The 23,660-nt window shown below is 39.0% G+C and overlaps 1 long non-coding RNA gene across 2 annotated transcripts in view; it reads right to left on the reverse strand.

Moving 5' to 3' along the window:
* Positions 1 to 23,660, reverse strand: part of LOC111946746 (uncharacterized) — a 97,987-nt gene that overhangs the window by 73,976 nt on the left and 351 nt on the right. The gene's annotated exons all lie outside the window — the stretch shown is intronic.

Raw genomic sequence — 23,660 nt, forward strand, 5'->3', positions numbered from 1 at the left:
TACTTTTTGCTTGGGATGGGTACCAAACCAAAACTTTGTGACACATTGCTGCCAGTACCAGTACCATGTATAAAAATACGGGTGGTGCTTTGTAGATGCTTCACTCCAGAAACTTGAGATCTATTGCAATACGTATGGTATCGCCAGACTCTTGCCAAACACACCGCTAGCATTTTGCACACAAAATGCTAAATTGTGGCCACAAAGTGCCAATTTTCCCACAAAAATAGTCATTTGTGCCCACAAAATACTATTTAATGCGCACAAAATACTAATTTCTGCACTCCAACTACCTATTTGTGGCTACAAGGTATTAATTTTTAGGAAATAATATATTTATATTTTTGTGGTTTTCATGTCCAGGGTTGTATAGAATTTTGATCATAAAACGCACAGCTTCTTTTACAGACAGAAAAAGACTAATTAATGAAGTGAGCTCTCAGACGCAAGTTATCAAATCCAGCCTAGTGGAGTGTGACACCAGAGGAAATAACACAATCATCAAGCATAATGAGTAAGTTGGAAAGTTTTTCTTATTGCATGGAGAATAAATGGATGCAGCTGAGCATTGTGCTGTTTTATCACTGCAGAGACTTGATCTTAATGCAAATCTGTGTGTAAAACAATGAGCCTCCACTTCAATTATCAGGACTTTCTTGTAGTGCTATTAAAATAAAATGAATTCTTTAGGAAACAACTCAAACCAATGTGGCAAAATGTAAATACTAATTAAAGAAAAGCACTGAACTTGATCTGTAAGTAAGAAAAAGTTGTTTTTATTAGTTTAAAAAGGTTAGTAGTTTCCTATTTCCAAAAGAATAAAAGAGATGATTTTTCTTAAAGACCCACTCTGAGAAAAATTGTTGGTGTTTTTAACATGTTCTTGTGCCATTTTTCTCATAATGGAGGACATATTTAAAGAAAGTTAAGCACAAAATTGCATTTCTGAATATTTCTTTATTCAAATCGTGAATCTGGAGCAGTTGGAAAACTGCAGTTTGAAAAAGCTTATAGTTGTAATGTAGAAGCTACTACGGCAAGCTACAAGCTTCCTGCTCTGCTTCATTCTGATGCATCCACTTGCAGACTAAACAGATCCATGAACATCTTTGTTTTCCTTGTCTGAGTTGGAATCTGGATCAAAACTGTACGGCTGGATAGCTCCAATATTGCTCGCCATTTTCGTTGCCCTGGTAATGTTAGGTTGGGGTTGTGAGGGGCCGTAAGCTACCGAGATGTGAACAAATGGATAGGGGCGGGGTTGCCAACGGAGGCCCCAACTCCAGCAAATTTCTTATAAACTACTGCACTATCATAATTAAAAGACCACTGGGAACGCCATTCAACAGATCAAAAGATGATCACGGTGAGACGTTTTTTAATGGAAAAAGGGGTTAAAAGGAAAGCTATAAATTATGACTTTAGAGTGGACGATTAAGCTACAAAGAAAGGAAAGACAGGAGGAGGGAAAGTACCTCGTTCTGTGTAAGCAGCCGTTTTTGTTTGGCAGAATTCTCTACTGAATTTATCTGCTTTTATTTCACTTCTCTGACATTCTCTCTGTCTGACCATCCAAGTCCTCTCCTGAGACAGACGAGTGGCAGCAGAGTTCCACAGAGAGCTATCAGGATTAGGATAATTAATATCATCTCATTTCACTGTGATCCTCTCTGCGGCCCGCTGCACACACAAGGACAGGATGCAGAGAATATTGTGGCAAGAGTATCCAGTCGGCTGTCAATCTCGTCTGCAGCACCCCCTCATCACACACACACATCCAGCACGCTCACATCCAAACGCACCCTCCTCAGAAATTGCAGTTTGAGGGACGACAGAGGAGAGGCTGCTGTGGCGGCGGCGGCGGCGGTGGTGGTGAGGGTGTGCTGCCAGGCCCCAGGGACAACATACAATAGAGCGTACGGCTGACCAGCGTTCAGGTGAAATTGAATTGGAAATCTTCCACGGCTAGTTAGCATAACAAAGGGCCTCGTGGCTTTAGACAAAGGCTGCTTCTCTAATGCACAAAATCAATCTCTCTATGGGCTCGCCGCATTGTTCCCTCCCGCCATACAGGTGTTCCTTCAATGGTCCTTAATCAAAAGTGTCAAAACAAAGTTAAGAGTTATCTCTGCTCCTCCGCATCTGCTTCTGCACAGCAGGAAGAACAGAGACTAAGCAGGCACTTTAGTGGCAAAAGAGCTGAGACTATAGGATGCTGAATGCATTCTGTAAACCACAGTTGCTGCTACTAAAACAAGGAAAAAAGTTAGGGCATTGTGGAAAAACGAGTCCTTTTTGTCCCATTCTAACACACATGAGGACTGTTTTTTTAATGTGATCAGTAAAAAAATGTAATTAAAGAGGAAGGAAAACTGATTGAAACTTCTGGGAAGTATATTTTCAGTCTTATTTAAGTTGATTATAAGAGTCCATAATAAATAATAAAAATAAAAGGGTGTGGGGGTGGATCTGACTATTTGTAGCTGCATTCAATGCCCCCTTTAACTAGAAGGCGATCATCACATTCTCACTGAAGATAGATTTAGATCTCTTGTCTGTTTTTTTTCATTCACTTTGAATAAGTTGGCATCATGTGTGGAAGCAGTGCTTGCATCACAACTTCAGAAAACTTTAAGAACTCTCAAGCTACATTTACACCAGCAATGACAACTTGCATCACTATGCAGGTTTTTAAGTCCGGTTGCGTGCTCTAAATACAAATTGGGTGCTCGTTGGAAGTTATACCAGTTGAACTTTTGACTGCGAAATCGCACAAACGCTAAACTGTGACCAATGGGGGACTTGGATTTGGTAGTGACCTGTGGATAGCATCCTTTTCAAAACATGGAAGTACCAACCGTTGTGAACATGATCACAGAGGAGAAATCAAAATAAACTTGGTTTGTGTCCTGCGGGAATTATATGACACCAAGACTTTCATATACATAAAGCTGTGAAAGAAAAAACTCGGAGAAAGATTCAGAAGGTTTGCACCACTTTGACTTTTCGTATCAAGCCCCTACCAATTGTAGATGGCGGACAAGCACTGGTAAACAGTAAAAGAACAAAATAATAATAAAAAAACCAACCTCTCCTTGGCACTCCATGCTTGTCCAGTGTGAATACCATATGCTAAAACTGCATTCATGAAACCATGTATAGTGCATTCTTGAACGTACAACACATGTCTGGTGTTACAGCTGTGGCAGTACTTAGTTCTGCTTGTTTATTAATTCTTAAATTCTGTGTTTTGTAAATTTTATTTCAGGGTCAGAGTGGGACCTCTGTTTTTTTGTGGAACTTTGTGTGTCTGATCATTCACAAGTGTAGTCCTGAAAAGGTGTGGCTTCCCACTGACCAAAGCACTGTGTGGACCTCTAGCCTGGGAGAAGGAAGCTTTGCTGTAACCAGTCTCCAGTGCAGTTTGGCCTTCTATGTTTTTGTCTAGGTCGCCATGGTGCAGCGATAGGGCAGTCAACCTCTGATCGGAAGATTGCAGGTCCGCCCATGTGTCGAAGTGTCCTTGGACACTGAACCCCACCTTGCCTGTGGTGGAAGGTTGGCACCAGTGTTCGGCAGCAGAGCCGCCACCTGTGTGTGAATATGTGTGTGTGTGTGAATGGGTGAATGGGTTTGTGACTGTAAAGTGCCTTGAGCCATTGGGGAAGGTAGAAAGCATGTACAAGTACGCCATTATACCTTTGTGTGACTTACTGTATAGTTGAAAGTGAAGCTGTAGGGGTGAACCGCCATTTTCTTTAGCATATGTTTTCTCCTGTTTTGCTAGTTCAGGGAGGTTAGTGTTTGTCATTGTTTTTCCTTTTATTTTATTTCAGGAAAGACATTTACTGTGGTTAGATAGGTGGGGTTTTGTTTGCTGTTTTGGCCTTAGTTCACCCTGAAGCCTGTTTGCTTTACCTCTTTAAGTTATTTTTTTATTTATCATTTTCTCATAAAGAAATCAGTTATAAATCAGACTTTTGGTGCTTTTGTCATTGATTGTTGTTGGTTGTCTGGATGCAATCTTTTTGTTGTTGTTGTTATGTTCCTCAAGATCTTCCCTAGACGAAAAGGGCATAACATGAATTGGGGGCTCGTCCGGGATTGATAAGCTTTATGTTATGTCCGATTGTAGAACTCTTGAAAATAAATAAACCTGATCTCTAAGCATCCACTGTGTCTTCCATGCATTGTACATTAAATATAGACAGACACTGCTCCATGTAGCAGTCAGGCTAAAAACACACAGGAGAGGTGGCCTACGCGAATATAATGCATGGATCGCGTTCGGTGTGAACGTACCATCACTTGTGTAAGTGTATTCACTACAACTTGTCGCCGCATCAACTAAAAATCTTGTAGTTTTGATGATTTTTGAAGGTCAGCATTGTAGAGAATGGCTTTTTGTGTGATATTTTGGTCAAATTTGAAATAGACAATTGCTTTCATTATGAAAAAGCAGGTAACCCAGGAAATAGACTCAAAAACAGCACATTGGACTAAAACACTCAATTGAAAACTTCAAGGTTGGAATAAGTTTCTGCTCAGTTTTTTGCATTCTGAAAAGTTCTATTGTTGCTTTTTATTATATAGACATATCTGTATAGGTTCTTCTTATAGATATATTAGAAGACTTTCTACAATAAGCCTTGAAGTTTACCAAATATCCTCCACACTGCAGCAGATCTCCTGTTCAAGTGTTGCTCTGACAAGCTAAAAACCTACAATGCCTCTTTTCTCCATAATTACAGAGACATCTGCAGCCTTTCTCATCCTGACTATAAACTTCTGATTAATAACACTGACAGAAGCAGCTTTTCTCTCTGAAGGCTGTTTAACAATGAGGAAAAAAGTAGAGCTGCACTCGTGGACTCTCTTCCGCTTCGACGCCTCTCTTAAGGCTGGAGACCTTGATGTTTTCAGACCCAATAGAGTCAGATAAGTTAAAAGACTTGCCAAAAAAAAGACCTCAGGAAAATGTATTTTTTATTTTACAGCTGAATCCGCCTTTAAAGGAAATTTAGAAAAACACATTTCTTACACCTTGTCTGACTTTGTAGCTTTTATAACTACAACTTCAGGTTAAATTAAATGAAATATTAACAGAAGTAGAACAAAAATGCATGTAGGAAACACAGTTTTTTTTGTGCAAATGTTATTTCCCCCATAAAGTATTGAGGCTGTCAAATGCACCACTGTGTGTTCATGTGTTATGCATGGCGGGAGAGCACGGCTCATTACTAGCTGCAGATCGTTGCTCCGTCTGAGGATTATCACATAAATAGTAATAATTCTGTAGATTAAACTAAATGAGTAGCATCACGCTGCTTTCAAACTGCCCCCCCCCTCAATAGATTAGTCTTGAAACTAGCGTGAAGTGTCATTTTATTACATTAATAATACGATTTTTCTTTATCTAAATAAATACAATAAAAGTAATTATTAATAATAAAACAAATCTTTTTGAGATGCTATGAATTTATGTTAATTTTATGCAAAAATAACCTCCATCTAAATATGACCCAAGAGTCATCTTAAATTAAAACATCTTCATAATGACTGTACATATTTGACAAGTAAATCTTCTAATGTGATCAAAGATTATCAATGAAAGATAAGATTTATTTTTCTGAATCACATTATAAAGGATATAAAAATCAATTTTAAATGTGTGAGATGACATTTTTAAGCTATTCAGGGAATTTTTGCCTTTTTTTAGCTACATAAAGATATGGCTGCCAAGATCCATTTCCCCCGAAAAAAAATGTGTGATGCAAATTGTAGCAAAATACTGATGAAGTATTGCTTTGAATTGTACAAATATGAAATTTAAACATATACTTTTACTACGCATAAATGGTTCTATGCCATCAAATAGCCCATCTATTAGGGGCTATTAGACTAAACTAAACTTACCTACCAGTAACTGACCCAGATTCTTTGGTAATATTCCCCCAAAAAACAAAATACTCAGATTGTCCTTTTTACTTTTTAGACCAATCTTGAGGTTTTTCATGTTTTTAAGCTCCAACACACAACTGTAAAAATGATTCATAGATATTTAAGGAAGGAAAGGGGTAAAACATTCAGGGCAGTGGGTCACAACAAAAACAGCTGGAAAACAGCATAATTGAAAATCAAAGCTTATGAGCGTCCCCATTTTAGACTTGCTGTTCCAGTTTCTACCAAGCAAGTTGATCAAATCTATTTCAATATTTATCAAATTGAGAATCAATTTAGTCTGTCGGCAGAATAGTTTGGGCAAACTTGAAAGTAATGGTGTTTGCAGTTACAGGAATGACTGGGTTGGTAGTAGTACTTCCCATTATGAAGATCAGGCTTAAGAAAAAAAAAACTTTTCTTCTTGAAGCTGTCTTTCGATTTTTGTTTTTACTTGTCCTTTTTCAAATTGAAGAAAGCTTAGGTGAGGTTAGAGTTTAGGTTTGCACTTGACATCGTTTACTGTCAAGATTGTTTTGAAAGATATCAGAGAAGTTAAATCATTGTAAGTAGTTCGTTTTTTAGGCTTTTCTTGGAAGTTTTTTCTTATAAATTCAAAATGATATAATGAAAATCCGTTTATTCATGAGGCAAAAAAACAACTTACGAAATTTTTAAATGGTGGGAAGAAAATGTCAGTAAAGAAAATCACTATACTCATGTGAGGCCTTCATCAAAAACCTTAGAAACACTTTCATTACTGATTTTTTGTGCAGTTTTTTTATACATATATCTGTCTATTTCTGTTTAGTTTGTTTGTTGAGCTGAGTTCCTCGCCTTTTAGAAAGACTGTAGGAATGCAATAACAAGAATACAATCAATTTGAACCGTAAGAAGAAATGCAGAGAAATGCTTCCTATACTCTAAAGCAGGGGTGTCAAACTCATTTTCACAGAGGGCCACATCAGCATAACCCAAACCACTTTGCACATTGCACTGGCCCCTTTTGAGGTCCCACGTCGCTCCTTCGGGCTTAGCCGGGCTTAACCTGCGAGCCCCAACCCCGGGCCTGGCTCCAGAGTGGGGCCCCGGTGAAGCCAATCCGGGTGACATAATCGGGTCCTTGTTGTTTCCTTTTATCAGGGGTTTCTGAAACGCTCTTTGTCTGGCTCGTTACCCAGGATCTGTCTACCATGGGAGACCCTACCAGGGGCTTAAGCCCCAGACAGCTTAGCTCCTGGGATCACTCGAGCTCTCAAACTCCCCCACCACGTTAAGGTGGCGGTTCACGGGGGAGTAAATACCTTGTTCACGAGTACGGGAAGACCGGAGCATGAGATTGACAGGAGGATTGGAGCGGCGTCCGTAGTTATGCGGTCGCTGTATCGGTCCATTGTGGTGAAGAGAGAGCTCAGCCAAAAAGCAAAGCTCTCAATTTACCAGTTGATCTTTGTTCCAATACTCACCTATGGTGAGGAGCTATGGGTCAGGTCCGAAAGAACGAGGTCCCGAATACAAGCGGCTGAAATGATGTTCCTCTGCAGGGTGGCTGGGCGCTCCCCTTTGGGATAGGGTGAGAAGCTCGGTCACCCGCGGAGAGCTCGGAGTAGAACCGCTTCTCCCCCACATCGAAAGGAGCCAGTTGAGGTGCCTCGGGCATCTAGTCCGGGTGCCTCCTGGACGCCTCCCTGGAGAGGTGTTCCGGGCATGTCCCACTGGGCAGAGGTCCCGGGGAAGACCCAGGACACGTTGGAGAGACTATGTCTGTCAGTTGGCCTGGGAACGCCTCGGGGTCCCCCCAGAGGTGCTGGAGGAATTGGCTGGGGCGAGGGAAGTCTGGGCATCTCTGCTTAGACTGCTGCCCCCGCGACCCGGTCCCGGATAAGCGGAGGAAGATGGATGGATGGATGGACCATTCCCATTTAAAAGACAGGGTCAAAAGGAGTCAAAATGATCACAAGAACAGTGAGTAAATTTCCCAGAACCACACAGGGAGAGCTAGTGAATGACCTGCAGAGAGCTGGGACCAAAATGACAAAGGCTCCCATCAGTAACACACTACACCGGCAGAGACTTAAATCCTGCAGGGCCAGACGTGTCCCACTGCTAAAGCCAGTACATGTGCAGGCCCATCTAAGGTTTGCTAGGGAGCATTTGGATGATCCAGAAGAGGACTGAGAGACTGTCCTATGGTCAGATGAAACCAAAAACCAGAACGTTTTGGTGAAATCTCTACCCGTCAAGTTTGGAGAAAGAAGGCTAAGTTGCATCCAAAGAACACCATACCTACGGTAAAGCATGGGGGTGGAAACATCATGATTTGGGGGCTAATTTTCGGCAATAGGACCAGGATGACTGATCCGTGAAAAGAAAAGAATGAATGGGGCCATAATCACCATATTTTGAGTGAAAACCTCCTTCCATCAGCAAGGGCATGGAAGATTAAATGTAGCTGGGTCTTTCAGCATGACAACAGTACCAAACAGACTGCCTAGGTAACGAAGCAGATGGTTTGTGTGAAGCATTTCAAGGTTTTGGAGTTACCTAGCCAGTCTCCAGATCTCAACCCCCATGGAAAATCTTTGGAGAGAATTTAAAGTCTGTGTCACCCAGCAACAGCTCCAGAACATACTGCTTTAGAGGAGATCTGCATGGAGGAATGGGCCAAAATACCAGCAAGTTTGTGAAAACATGGACACCATGGACACCAGTGAAGATCACAAATCATTGAAGAAAAACGGTTCAGCGCACTGTCTAGTGGGTCTAGATGACCCAACTCCCAATGGTAAAGTGCCTAGGATAGCACAAAGGTTAAGTGGGAGAACTTGCACAATTGGTGGCTTTTTTGCTCCACTGTAAGGCAATAAAAAGTGCATGTTAACCAATTCTGGTATAGTAAGAGTAATGCTCACACAAAAATGTTTTATATTAAAAAAATAATGTCAAGTTCACTATTTTACTACTGAGCTACTCAAGCTAATTTTTTAATTGCATTTTTTAAATAAACTAGACAAGCTAATTTCACTTCAAGGACGCTTTTTTGCCTTTTCTACCGGAATTTTAAAAATCGTGTTTTTTTCTTTATTCCAGGATTTATTCTGTCACTTGCACTGCCCTTTTTCAATCCAAAGTTTGTAAACAAAACCATGTGACTAAAGATCTCCTCAATCATTTCCCAGAAATTACAACGATGGGGCAAAGCAGAGAGTAAGAATAATAGATGTTCCGTCGTTTGCAATCCTCGTCGGAATAGTTCACTGATTCAAACTTTATATTTCACTGACCAATTTTGAACGTCTGTATCAAAGTCAGGTACAACACCTTTTGGTACAGTAAAGACATGCTGTAAGGCGGTTACTTAGGGGGTGACAAAGTAGATTTGCTGATAAGTGTTTATGACAAATAGATTGGCAGGAAAATAGTGAGAAGCCATGCGTATCACTTTAAAATGTCTTTTAATGAGCCTGCATTCATCCGACCATATTTTAAAGGGTTGCTGTTACATCACTGCTCCACATTTTTCCCCGGCTCTCTTTTTACATCTCGTAATGCCCAGCTATGGTGGCCGCTTTGGTTCAGTTTTTCTGGATTACTGTTACTGGATCTTTACAACTTTGCTTCACTGTTGCTCCAGTTTCAGAGTCTTTTGCAGACCATTCATCAGCCTGCAGCTCAGTGTCTCATAGCATCAGTTGCTCTGGCCCCTGAGAGGATTCATGCAGACCAGTTGATTAAAAATCACTTAGCGAGGAACACAAACAAAGCTATAAGCCCCTGGTTTGCCCATGGGATGAATGTATGGTTTAAGGGGGGTAAGCGGTGGAGGAGACTGCATGAACAACCCGATATACTATTTAGGCCTCTAAAAAACCGGCAACATTATTGTATTCATTATAACAACTGTAATGATGGCATTGTTCTCCTAAAAGAAAAAAAAATACATAAACAGTATTTAAATTTGATTTAGTAGTTTTTATTTATTTACTTGAGTTAGGACAAAGCATTTTAATCAATATCTTTCCAAATGTGTAAATCTTTTTATTTTGAGTAAATCTATCCTTGCATTATGTCTATAAATCAGCACAATGCAAAAAACTGATATTGAGAAAGGGAAAAAAAAATAAAATATATATATATATATATATATATATATATATATATATATATATATATATATATATATATATATATATATATATATATATATATTTCTTTTTTTTTTTTAAAACATGTCTATAGTTACCAGAAAATTCTTGGTATAACCATTTTCTTATCACATTGGCTGATTTTCTTTACTTTTTTTTGCTTTATTAAAGAAAAATGTTAAGAATTTTCTGCTTATTTCTTGTTTTTGTAGGGTGACATGTCTTTTACTCCGTAAACCTAATCCCAAACAAAACTGTTTTATTTATTTTTCTTATTCCAGGCAAGAATTCATTTGGAATTACACTGAATATTTACTTCATTTTCAGTGAGTCCAGGGCACTACATAGTCCCACATTATATAGTTTTTTTTATTTTGGACATAGCCGTTGACTTTTCTTTGGAAGTGGCGGCTTAAACTGGCGTTGCTCAGGGCAGATAATGTCCCGATGCTTTCATTTTTTTATAGATTGAGGGTGATCTTGGTTTTGTTAAAACTAGCAAATGCAAACACATCAGCTTCACACTGCCTGATGTGTTCATTCCTGATCTTATCCATTCTCATCCCTCTCAAAAAGAACCTCAACATGTTCAGCTCCGCCTCCTGCCTTTTTCTCAGGGACATATATTATTCAACACTAGATGAGCTTTTTAAACTATTGTGTGGATTACTGTTGGTAAAAAAAAAAAAATGTCATTTAAGAGAACCGCTGCCCTTCGGTTTCAGATGAAGTTCCCTCTGCGGGCCCTGGTACAGACTTCACTGCATAAATCCAAAAACTGCTTGTCCTTGCTCGTCCCGATGCCCTGTTTCCATGAGAAGATGTGAAAAAAACAACACAACTGACAAAGAATGTTTACAGGCTCGATTGCAGACATTTTTCCCACGTCCTTCCCGGTTTAAGGAAGCTACTATTTCTGTTTCCTTTACTGGATCCATCACTGCATTTGCTAGTTTTAACAAAACCAAGATCGCCCTCAATCTATATTTTTTCATCATTGGTGATAAAAAAAAGAAGAAAAAAAATGAAAGCACCGGGACTTCATTGATTTTTCCTTATCCTCGAGGATTGGTCATATGAGAGAACCTTTTCTGCCAGATTCTGTAAAGCATTTAAAAGCAAGGTGAAATTCTTCCCTGAGGGGGAAGCTTGAAAGAGAAACTCTTGGTAAATACTGAGAGACAAAGGTACAAACACACAATGGAGAAGTTATGAAAGGTACACAAAGTGGGGGACAAAAAACAAAAAACAATAAAAATGGAAGTCACCCTAACCTTCCAACTGTGGACTTCAAGGGTCAAATGAGATCTAAATGGAGTGTTGGTGTCCACTTTATTGCCTGTTCAGATGACTGAAGAAGTGGCAGAATTATACATACATTCACACACATGTTCATACACAGGTTAACCATTGCCTCTCTTCAATGTCAACACTTCCTCCCATTTCTACAAGCCTCTGTCTCATTCGTCCTGACCTATATATGGAAGGGCTGACAGAGGTGAACACACAATCTCCGGGCGCCCAAACACAGAGAATTGGATCACCCCTCGGCTGACCTTCATGGAGCTACGGCTTGCCTTTATCTGCACCCTGGCTGTCTTGTGGACTTTTCAGGGGCAGACTGTCACCTTTTTTTGGCCCCAGGGTCCACAGCTCCTCTGCTTCGGCTGCTGGGCAACATGACAAACCCTTCGTGGCCCTGTCAAACACATGATTGACACATCCCCGCCTACCACCACCAGTTCACCCCCACTCCCAGACAAATTACCCCAAATCCCAGACAGATGACCATATTTTCGTGCACTTGTTGCCCATTTAAATCTAAGTCGGCAAAATGTGTTGGTGATAAGATTTCTTTTTCTTTTTCTGCAGAACATGAAGGTAGAAAAAGCTCCGCCAAGGCCACACGACTGACTTAATTCAAAGGAATGAAAAGGTTACGTGATGATTAAATCCGAGTAAATTCCCTCCGCGTTGTTTGTTGACTTTCACTTTCTGTCCACCCTATTTTGATTGATTCTGTTTGTGTAGCAGGGCAGTCTGTTCACGCACTGCTCTTAATAAACCACAATGTGTCCCATGCCTTTGCTGTACCTGCGGCGGAGACGGACAAACACATAAACACAAGAAAATCACAGGCACACATAGAGAAAGCCGTGCACACAAACACAAAAAGAGGGCCCCCGCTGAGAGCAAAAGAGCTACAGTACTCCCTGCATCGACAGTGGCCTAGATAAACACAATACACACAAAAGAGTCACCCCATGAAAATAACCCTCCATCTAAGCATCACTGCACTTATCTACTCATAAACATAGGGATAAATCAATTCAGTGAGAAACACATGTTTTTTTCTCTCATTTAAAATTACAGCTGCGGGACCAAAGCTAGCATGATAGCATAGGTCAAATTCACTAACCTCCTCTCTCCATGGCAACAGTCTACCTCTTCACAAAAAGGCACTGCGTGGCTTGCTAAAGTCATCGAGAAAGCTTTTTTTTTTTTTTGTTATTTCCGTGCGATGTGAGTTTGCAACAAAAGTGTTTTCTCCAAGTACATGTAACTATTAGCCAACAAGCTGTTATCTCAGCGTCTGTATTAGCATTGCAGCGTCTCTTGGTTTTGTTTTACTGTGACCTGTATAATCAGTGTCACATTAGCAACACAACAAATCAAACGCGCCCTTTACGCAACCACAAACACACTAACATGAGCACCACATGCCCTCCTTCACACTCCCAGCTGGCCACCACACTGTGTCAAACAGATGTTAATTAATATGACAACAAACACTAATTATACTGCTGAAAAATAACACCGATTTCATTTGTTTCCTAATCAAAGCTAAAAATATAACCTAAACAAAAACAATTTTAAGGTAACAGTAAAAGATGCTAATTTAATAAGAAATTTTAAAGTTTTGGAAAAGAAAGGACAAAGGAGATCCATTTTTACTAATGATTGCATTTTAAATGTTAAATCCCCCTAACACTGCGTAACCATTGGTATCATATTTGATACATACATTTCTGAGACATCTACCTCATTAGCACAATCAAACTACTTTAAAATGCATTGTATTTAATTCGGTCCATGTTTTCTGCCTGTTGTTCATCATCATACCACTACCTTATATCAAAATGACTGCCTGGATGAAATCCCAAAAAAGTTTTGGCGGGGAAAAGTTTAGCCATTTTTCTAAACTTTATGGTGAGAACAGCTCATATATTGTTATTCACTTTTTTTTAAATGACTAACAGCTGTATTGAAAAACTGCAACATTTGTTGATAATTAATTCTTTACAATGCAGTTACACCATGTTATAAACGTGTGGATCAAATTTAAGGAAGTGTACATAAAGTTTTTTTCCCATATTTTTGTATCTTGGTCTAACATTGTTGTGACCAAAAACTTGCAAAATTTCTCAATACATAATCAATTGATACCATCCATATCTCATAAAAATGAAATTTTTTGTGGATTTCATCACAACAAACATCTGAATAAATAAAAAAGGAATACTTTGATGTAGTAGGCTTTGCAGGGTTTACCTTTTTTAAGTAGTCTGCAATCTGGCTTGCTTTTTTCCAATGTTCGAACCTTAAAATCTTGGCAGTTTTTTGAGTGTTTTTACTGTTTGACTTAAATTGCTTTCCTAAATTAAACTGGTTTAGGGTTTTGAGCAATTAAACAAAATGCCTAAAGATGAAAATTGATGCTATGATGTGGCGCTTTCTTTTTTGTGCGAGTTAAAGATGAATTAACATTAGAAAAGGAAATCCTCATTAAGGCATCTTGATAAGGAGCACAATATAACCTCAGAGGCCAAATAATAACTGCAGATATGACAATGTCTCATGCAGGAGGAGGAAAGTCAGCATCCGCCCTGCTTCTTCTACTGTAAACCCTCCAGATTTGTAAAAACAAAACAATAAGAAAAAAGAGGAAGGAGGAAATTGAGAAGAGGGGGAAAAGGAAGAAAAAGAAGACGGAGACAGATGGGCAAAAATACAAGTGCGGAAAGACAGACGGGAAGAAGGAGCTGAAAGGAGGAGAGGAGATGGAGGGATGGGTTGAGAAAGGGAAAGGAGGCGGACTGTAAGAGATCCAGCTGACATTAACGGGTGAGTTTATGACATGTGATGATTAGCCAAAGCCTGCTAATCAATGACACATTCACATGGGTTCCTGCTCTGTTGCTAAACACTAATTGGTCTCTTCTGCAGCAAATAAGGAGATGCTGTTTCCCACTTCACTGTAAGCAATGTGAGCTGACACTGGGGGCACATGTGGGCGCACACACAAACACGTGTGCCAGATCCGACTTGTATGCACATACTGTACATCTGTAGCGGATTCTGGTACATAAAAGGTCAAATTGAGGCTGATTCAATTTGAAAGTGGATGAGGAGCAGAGGATCCCGCTTGACTCCCCCTAACAATAAGGAGAGAATGGGATCCTGGAGCGGGCTAGTTAAACGACAGAAAGGGAGGCGGAGGGGAAGGGGGGTGCAAAAGGAGCCGTAAATCCAATTTCACTTTGTTGAGCATTTAGATAATGTCTCCTAATGCAATGGCGGTTTGTGAGTGGACCCACAATATAGCTGCTGCAGTGGCCTTTAATAACAATGCAGCAGCAGCGCCACCAATGTTTGAGCCTGGATGCTGCAGCACTGATCCTAACAGAGAAAACACTGCAGATTATGAGCTGCAAAGTATTCTGTTTATATAAATAAAATCACCTTACAACTTAAAATTGACGCATAAAGCTTTCAAAACATGAAGCACTTTGACTCAATGCCAAATGAGAAATATTATCAGGTACTCAAAGCTGTACACAAAGTATATTTAATCACAGGGCGACATCAATTAATTAGATGTGACATATTTACTTAAGATGTGCTTTGTGTTTACTTTCCTACCATCAATTTCTAGATATTGTATCTTTTTGTCTGAGCCATTTTAAATAACATTTTGTCAGTAGTTGCCAGATTGTCTCAAGAGTGGAAAAATGAAGCCAGTTGATGCCAAATTTCAGTCAAATTTAGTGTTTTTACCTTTCAAAGTAGTGTCATAATATTTTTTAAACTGGAAATTGAGGATTTTCAAGGTTGTCCAACCAAAAAAGCCATTTTAACAAGTTCATAACAATAAAGAATACAGAAAAAAAATACTTAAAGTTAATATTGATGTTTTTTAGCTGAATACGCCCTGCAATTTGCGCTCAAATCAAGCACACAGAGCGCGCTCAGTGTTGGGTGTATTCCTCACTCAAAGAGCAACACAGTGGTTAACAGTGCTTTGCGATGAAGAGGAGGACAAGAGGAGAGTTCACTCCAACACATGACTGCTGCAACCTAAATGTTAGTGCAGGGACTCTCCCACTCTGCAAGTGAGCATCTGTAGTGGGTCTGTGTCTCTGTGTGTGCGAGTGGATGCAATTATGTGCAGAGGAGAGGCTGTTTAGGGTAAATAGAGTTGCAATTATTCTTTTAACCTGTTAGATTGTCAGACCCGCTAGCACACAGAGCTGAGAAAAGCCAGAAAACAGATGGATAAGTGCAGCATTTGGCGACACATATTTACTGTAACTCCCAACTAAATTTCTCTGCTGTTGTTTATAGGATTTGGGTTTTCCAGCCAAAGCAGACGACATTTTAAGGATAACTTGTCTGAAACAAACATGCAATTTGAAATAACAGATTTTAAGTGGGAATATAAAAAAAAAAAATTAAACGAACAACATTGAATTACTTTAAATATAGGGTTTTATTAGGTTCAGAAATGTCAGTTTCTGCTTGTAAAAACAGGAAATGTACTCATTTTGTTTCAGGCAAGAGACATAGAGTGTAACCCATTCAACACCAATACCGACATACTTTAGATTTTTTATTTCTATACCTTCAAAATTGCCTAAAATCCAAAAAATCCCGTTATTTTTTTCAACTGAAAAGATTTCACACAAGAGGAAGGACTTCTGCCTTACAAGGAACTTACTTTTTTACACAAAATACAAAATATTTTATTGAACATAGACACCAATATTGTGTCTTTTCAACCCTTAGCATGTAGTCAGCAGCCTTTTTGAGCTTTTTTTTAATACTTTACAAGTAATTTATCCATAAAACAGTTTTTTTGTGGCAGTTATTGATGTTAATCTTTGTAGTACAACCCCAGCTTTTTTTTAAACTGATATACTTGGGATAGTATTGCACAATAATTCCACAATGAACCTGAAACTGTTAAAAAAAAACTGAATTCCAAATTTAGTCATTTTTCACTGCAAAAAACCACCAAAATTGAGATCAAACTGTTTTAATGTTTTATAATAGAAGATGAAACATGTAGAGACACAATGAAAATGTGTAACTCTACAAACAAAGCAAAGAAAAGGTTAAAATAAAGTGAAAAATTAGGAACCTCTACTCAAACTTCAACTCTTGTTGTGTCCTGCAGCAGTCCTGGTCTGCAAGGACCAAGAACTCTTTGAAAAGGAATTTTGACATAAAAAATGACCCCCCACCCCCTCCCAAAATCTATGACATCACAGCGGGATAATCCATCAAAAAAATGAACAGGGTCAATATCCTCTTGCAGGGCTTACAAAAAAAAACTACAATCCGCTAACAAAACCAAAACACACGTCAAGGACGTCCAAAGGAAGTTTTGAAATTATTATGGGATGGCTAGAGGACCTATGGCTTGGTGGCCATTTTGCAGCAAGGGGTACTATTCTGCAACTTTCACATTTTTGCACAATATGGGAAAAGAAAACTTTAATTTAAGCGATTTCTACAAAATTTCACACACACACACACACCACCAGGTTAAATCTGCAACAAGAACCAAAGTTTTGTTGACCTTTGACATTAGGAAGAGGCTGCCATCTTGAATTAAAAAAGAAAAACCTTTCGGAGCTTCTACAAGTACAAACTCCTCCTATGGTTACAATGTATTGCCTCAAAACTCTCCGAGCATCCCAGGGAAGATAATTGGGAAAACATTTTGGGATTAGAAGTTTTAGACTTTGAATGGCATGAGGGTGGCAAGCTTGCAAAAATGGTGTTTCCCTGTTGCTCGCAAATTTTTACTGTAATGTTGTGAAAATTTTGTACATGAATTGTTGGTGCAACCTGAAAAAAATGTTGGATGTGGGTGTCAAAACAAAAAACATCAGTTGCCAAGGAAATCCAAAAATTTTCTTTTGCAGATTCTCCTAAAATTTGTCACGCACAGGCAACCAAAAAAGAAAATGGTTGCTATGGAGATAAAATAAAACAAAAAAGACGCCATTTTGAAATAAGTGGTTTTTTTTTCCATGAATTTGTCACATGCAGCTCACAGCAGGGATCAAAAGGGGAGGGTGAAAGGCGCAGAGCAGCCGCTCAGCGAGAGAGGGTAGGTCAAAAGGGGGCAGCGAGGGCAGCGCTACCAGGCTATACAGCACAGCTCACGGTGTTAATTATTTTTGTATAAATTATTATTATATTTCATGTTTGAAATAACCTCTTGACGCCTGAATTTATTTCCAACTATAAACCCATTTCCCTTTTGTTTTTGCTTTCATGTAGATAATAAATTATGGTAAATTTAGAGAAGAAGTGGTTGCATAAATAAGTATCAAGAGTTGATGTGATTGGTACCCGTGAGTTTAGAGACTACTGAGGGTTAAAGCAAATAGTTTTTTGTTTTTTTTATTAAATCCCTGTTTTTAACTTTAAAATGTGCACAAATGAGGCCTGACAATGGTAAAGCAGTGGGTTAAGGACTATTACAAAACTTCAACTAGTCTTCCTCATTTTTGTCCAAAGATGCAAATAATGTTATCAGCTCAGATCAATAAGTCAGCAGATTTAAATCACTAACAATAACACACACACAGAAACACACACACACAGTATTATATGCTCCCTGTCAATAGGACATTAAGGGTTTTGGCACTAATGACCAGTGTAGAGATAAGAGAGGAGAGGTTAATGTGTTGCTGTGGGTGATCAAGATAAGACTGATCTCTTCAAGCCTGCAAACAATGAGACAGCCAGAAAGGGAAAGTGGACACAAAAGGCACATGTACAGGAGGAACTATTAAAAAAGGAGGAAAAACCACACAAAAATAAGCAAATAGCTGTTGGTGCGAAGCCAAAACCACTACTCTTTCTGGAGTAATGTAGATCGATGCTACGCATACATACATGCTTACAGCAGAGCACTCAACACTAAAGAAAAGAAATGGCGGGGGGGGGCACCACAAACTGATGCCACCTTGCCTTGAATGGGTTATCGGAGCAGCTCAAAAGACAAATGTATGACCCTGTTTCCCTCACAAAAGGGCTTTATTTCGCAGCTTTTCTTTGTGCCGGCCAGGATATGTGTGTTTACATGTAAATACATCTACATTATGTGTGTTTATCTCCGCTGATTTCTTTGTTCGGTGTGTCGCTAACATCAGGGGGTCGACACTTTGTTGTGACTGAATTACTTTTCCAGCAGAGGCTGGTGCGTGCTCGCCTGTTTTCTGCATTTATATGTTTTAGATTTAAAAAAAAAAAGGTTAGAGGAGGAAACACACAAGATTAAGCTTTGATTTACAAAAGAAACTTTGATATTTCACTCTATGAATTTAAGTAATGACAACAGTAACGTTATCTATAATAATGTTTTTTAATATTTTGAAACATTTTCTGTCCTAATTTCTTGATAGTTGTGAAAAAAATGTTTGAATCCAGTTCTGATTATTTAATTAACTTTATTTTCAAAGTCCTAGAAATTTGTCTTTACAAACTTAGCAAAATGTTTACATTTTATGTAAGAATATCGATTCATCTTCTGGGATTTACTTTTGACAGACGTTGGTGTGCCCTGCCTTTGCCTAAAGACGTCTGGAAAAAGTTCCCCCATCAGGACAAGATAGATAATAAATGTTCTTAACTTAGAGGTGGCTGGGGCAGAAAACTATTTCATGTTGGCTTTTTAAAAGGAGTGTAACGGTACATGTAGTTGGACCTAACCGTTTCGGTACGGCAATTTGGGTTCAGATCACTTTTGTACCATTTCAGTTTTTCGTTTTTTGCTTTTTAGGGCACTCCAGTTTCCTCCTACAGTCCAAAATCATGCTTTATAGCTTAACTGGTGTCTCTAAATTCACCATAGGTTCTTTGCCCAACAGCAGCTGGGTTGGTCCCCGCAACCCCATGACCCTGAAAGAGATACAGCAAGTTCTGAAGATGGTTGGAGGGATGGATGGATTTTAAATCGTCTGTTTTGTTGATGAACCAAAATGTTAACTGACTGAATCTCAGACATGATCACTATTTGAAGTTCATTACATTTATGACACCTAGTTTACTCTTTTATTCTTGGAGTGCTACTTTATTTTGTTTTGCCTGAAATAAATCACTTTATTTTGAAAAACTAAAAGAAACAAAAGCAAAAAAAGTTCAGCCATCCAGATCAGTCATCAGTCTTTTACTTTGTCTTAAATTGTCAACATTTTACGAAGCCCTCTTTCCATCCAGGGGGTCAATGTGGACACAGTGGAGGATTACAAGAACTTGGGAGTCCATACTTGGGACAACAAACTGGTCAGGGGTCTTAGCAGTGATCCTCTCTGTAAAAAAGGTTCTACTTTCTAAGGAAGATCCTGTCAAATCATGACGAGGATGTTTAATGAGTCTGTGGTCTCTGGTGCCACCTTGTTTGCTGTGATGTGCTGGGGCAGCAGACTGAGGGTGGCAGACCCAAACTGTCTAAACTGATCTGTAAAGGCTGGCGATGTGGCGGGAGTGAAGCCTAGACAGTTAAGGAGGAAAGGATGCTTCAAAAACTGCAAAGCATCCTGGATAACTCCACCCACCTTCTTATCCTGCTTCTGGACCAATACAGGAGAACACGGGCAGCTAGACCAAGACTACCTTTTCTGTGGCAATAAAATTGTACAACTCTTCTATGAAAACCTGCAAACGTCATTTTAACCACTCCTAATTTGCACTGCACTGTTTTATTGAGCATAGCTTTTCATTGTTTGCCCTGGTTGAAGTTTGGTGATCGGAGTTCTGCTGAAAATGCAATTTTTCCCCTTGAATAAAAAATATGTTCTGATTTTAAGTAGTTATTGTTCACTGAATTTACAAATATATTTAAAAAATTAGAAAACACCAGGGAAAGATTCTAAGGAGAGATATCAAATTGACAAGTGGAATCTTAAAGTTGTTCCCTTTTCGAACAGGAAATATTCTCAGAAAAACAAAAGAAAGTGAGATGTCTTTAAATTTATGATAAATTAAAACAAAATACGATTTTTTTAGCTTTCAAAGTATTATATCAGAATGCTAGTGACATAAATGGCAGGATTGTACACGGATTGTGTAGGATACCAATGGGAAAAGACACATCCTCAATCTCTCAGAGCCGACAGTAAATGTAAAACTTTCATTCAAATCAGCTGATGAATTATAGAAAATCATAATATCATCAGCTTCTCTGTTACTTGCCCCCAATCAGTCTAATTTTAAAATCTGGTTTGGAAATACTTTTCAAATTTCATAACCATCAACCTGCAACTGCAGATCAAAGTTTCGGGGGTGAGGTGCTAAAGCGCTCTGGTTAATAAACCTCTATTTTTAAATAAAATAAACAGACACAAATATATATTTATGTTACATCCGTAAGCTCAAAAACCTAGAATTGACAGAATTTGCTCTTAGACACACACACATGCACATACACGCACATGTCCCCTTGCTCTCAGGGAGTGAAAGCGGCATAACCCCTCCAAAAACAGAAAATCTGTGTGGCCGGCTGGGTCGGCTGACATTTGGACACTTGTCAATCATCTCTTTTAATAGCCAAGCGAGAGGAAAAATGGAGTCAGGGGGTCAGCAACTCAGTGTATCACCATGGCAACAACTGCACTGAAGTTCATACGCCTGCTGGGCCTGTACTCCTAAGTGTGTGAGTTTGTGTGCGAGAATGTCCATTTTTTGTTTCTGTTTGAGCGCGCGTGTGCGCCAGTTTGCGTGTCCCATTGTTCCCCATCAGTAAGAGGCAAATACTCCTCCCATTTCAGCTCTTCCACCTCTCACCTTGCAAACCTCACATGTCGCTTTAGCCTTTTTCTCCCTCCTTCCGTTGCTCTCAATTTTTTTTTTTTTTTTGCAACCTCTCTCCTCTAACCAGCAGGTCAAGGAACAAGGCCCTGCAGGAAGTACAGCGTCCAAAAAGAGGGAAGAGTACTTAACCTTTCACCGCCTCCACCTCCCTCTCTTTTTGCCCCTCTCACCCTTTCCCTCCTCCTTGCATGTGTGCATTTAACAGAGCCTAGATTATTTAATTCTTTATAATCTATTCGGAAGTGATGCATTTGTGGGAGAACATGCTTCTTCCCATACGGTTTTAGGCGCAGCAAAATGACCGAGCACAGAGGCGACCACAACAAACAGCGCCGGTTCTGCTCTGCTGGCGGTCTGTTTATGGAATGAATACAGGAAATAATTTGTGTTCTCAGACAGGGAAAATAACTCCAATTGAGCCTGGAGGACAATCTACTGACCTGTTTTCTCAACACTTATCACAGAGAGGTTCAGCAGCACTTTCCATCCCTCTCCCAGCTTCAACAGCTCCACTCCCATGTCTCTGGGCTTTAATGACAGCATGATGCGCAGTGACAACCTCCACAAAATGATGAGTTTAGGCTAGAAAAGCTGCAGCTCCAAGAGAAAATGCCTTGCATGAAAATGACTTCCACTGCAATTTGTCTGAAAAATAAGATGATGGTTGTAAAGCAGTAAGTATGTTTAAGCAGAATTTTCTTTTTTTGCCACTTGGAAACAAGAAAAAGTGTCCAAAAAGTCTATTTTTGTGAAAAATGTGCTGCAAATTCATAAACATATTTAATTAGCGCAAATTGATGCAAATATGCATCAAACCACTTTAGCTTAAATGCCAAAAACAGAAATGATTTTTATTTTTTTTAGGCATCAAAGGGTTAATCCAGTAAACTAACACTGTCACTGCAGAGTCATCACACAAACACACATGATCCCAATGCCATTCTATCCAAATCTTCCCCTTATGCATCATGGTCCAACACTGTCCTTCCTCCTGGACAGGGCCTCCGCTAGAGCGTAATTCTGGGGGATAATTCATGGATAATTTCGGGATAATCTCAAGCAAACCATTCAAATTACTGCCACCCAGTTTGCCCGAAGCCTGATTACCAGGCAGTGAATGCCAGCACCCTTGTAGTGACCAACGCCGCCAGCAGCCAGTCTAGTCTGCAGCATGCAAAGAGGCAAAAAAAAAATAATACAAATGGGGACTGGCAGCAGGGAAACATCCAGCTCTGCTCCCACACAAACTCAGGACACAAAAACATTCTCTGGAAATGCAAACACATCTTGATATTTGCAAAAGGTGCAGAAATGTTCAGCTCCTGCACACTTTCACACACACTCAAGCACAGAGTGCAGACAGGAGTTTTACTATGCATGATTGCCATCTTGTGGTGAGAACAAACTTCCATAAAACCAATGCTAATCCTTCATTTTTACTGAAAATAAATCCCACATATTACTCTGCTACCAAACCGTTGGAATACAAAAAAATCTCCTCCAAGGATTTCAACTAATTTGCCTTCTAGTATCAGATAAATGAAAAAAAAAGTCTTAAATAAAAAAAATATAGACATATATTCCTAAAGAAAATCATTGTTCACATATTGATGGTTTAGCCAGGCTGTGTGCAGAATTTGGCAAAAAAACAAAAAACAAGAAGTTGGAATTCTAGTCTAGATAAATGCTGACATCTAGTGGTAAAATCCCTTAGTCTGAAGCTCCTCACTTATTTTGATCAAGTATGCAATAGTACCACCACCTACAGGCCAAAGAAAAACGCAAAAATTTTAAAAATGTAAGGATTTTTCTTAAAGACTAACTTTTTTTTTTTAGTCAACCCTCCAATGATACTGTAAAGAGGTAAATATTTGCAGTACAAGACTTAAAACTTGGAATATTCCATCAAAACTTGAAAAATATATGCTGCTTTTCATAAATCTTCTGTATACATTTAAAGAAAAGCTATTTTTTGTAAAGGAAGAAGACTGAACACCAAAGTCAAAGTGTGTTGTTCATAACTAAAAGTTACTAAAGTTTTCAATTTACACTTGCAAAAACAGGCCCCTTAGAAGTAAGTCCAAAATTCTTATCCGATGCGCAGATTTTCTATAAATAAGAACAAAAATCTGCCAAAAAATGATCTTGACAAGAAGTCTCATTTTTAGAAAAATAATTCCAGTCATTAGGACATGTTTTCTTAAATTAAGATTATTTTGCCATTGAAAAACTTTCTTTTCTAGACAGAAAACAAAACGTTTTTTTTTTTCTCAAATTAAGTGTCTTTGTACTTAGGATTCAGTTTTTTCACTGTAGAATTGTGCAAAGAGCATGCAAACTCACATTCTGATGTACTCAGTTCCAGTCCACTATTAAAGCGGCAATTTAGATATACTCACCGTTTCTGTGAAAACCACTGGATTTACAGTAGTCAAAACAGAACATCTCCTTGCTGTTTCATTTATC

Source organism: Oryzias latipes, chromosome 21 (genome assembly GCF_053564925.1).
Source record: "Oryzias latipes strain Hd-rR chromosome 21, Olatipes_Hd-rR_3.1".
Classification (NCBI taxonomy): domain Eukaryota; kingdom Metazoa; phylum Chordata; class Actinopteri; order Beloniformes; family Adrianichthyidae; genus Oryzias; species Oryzias latipes.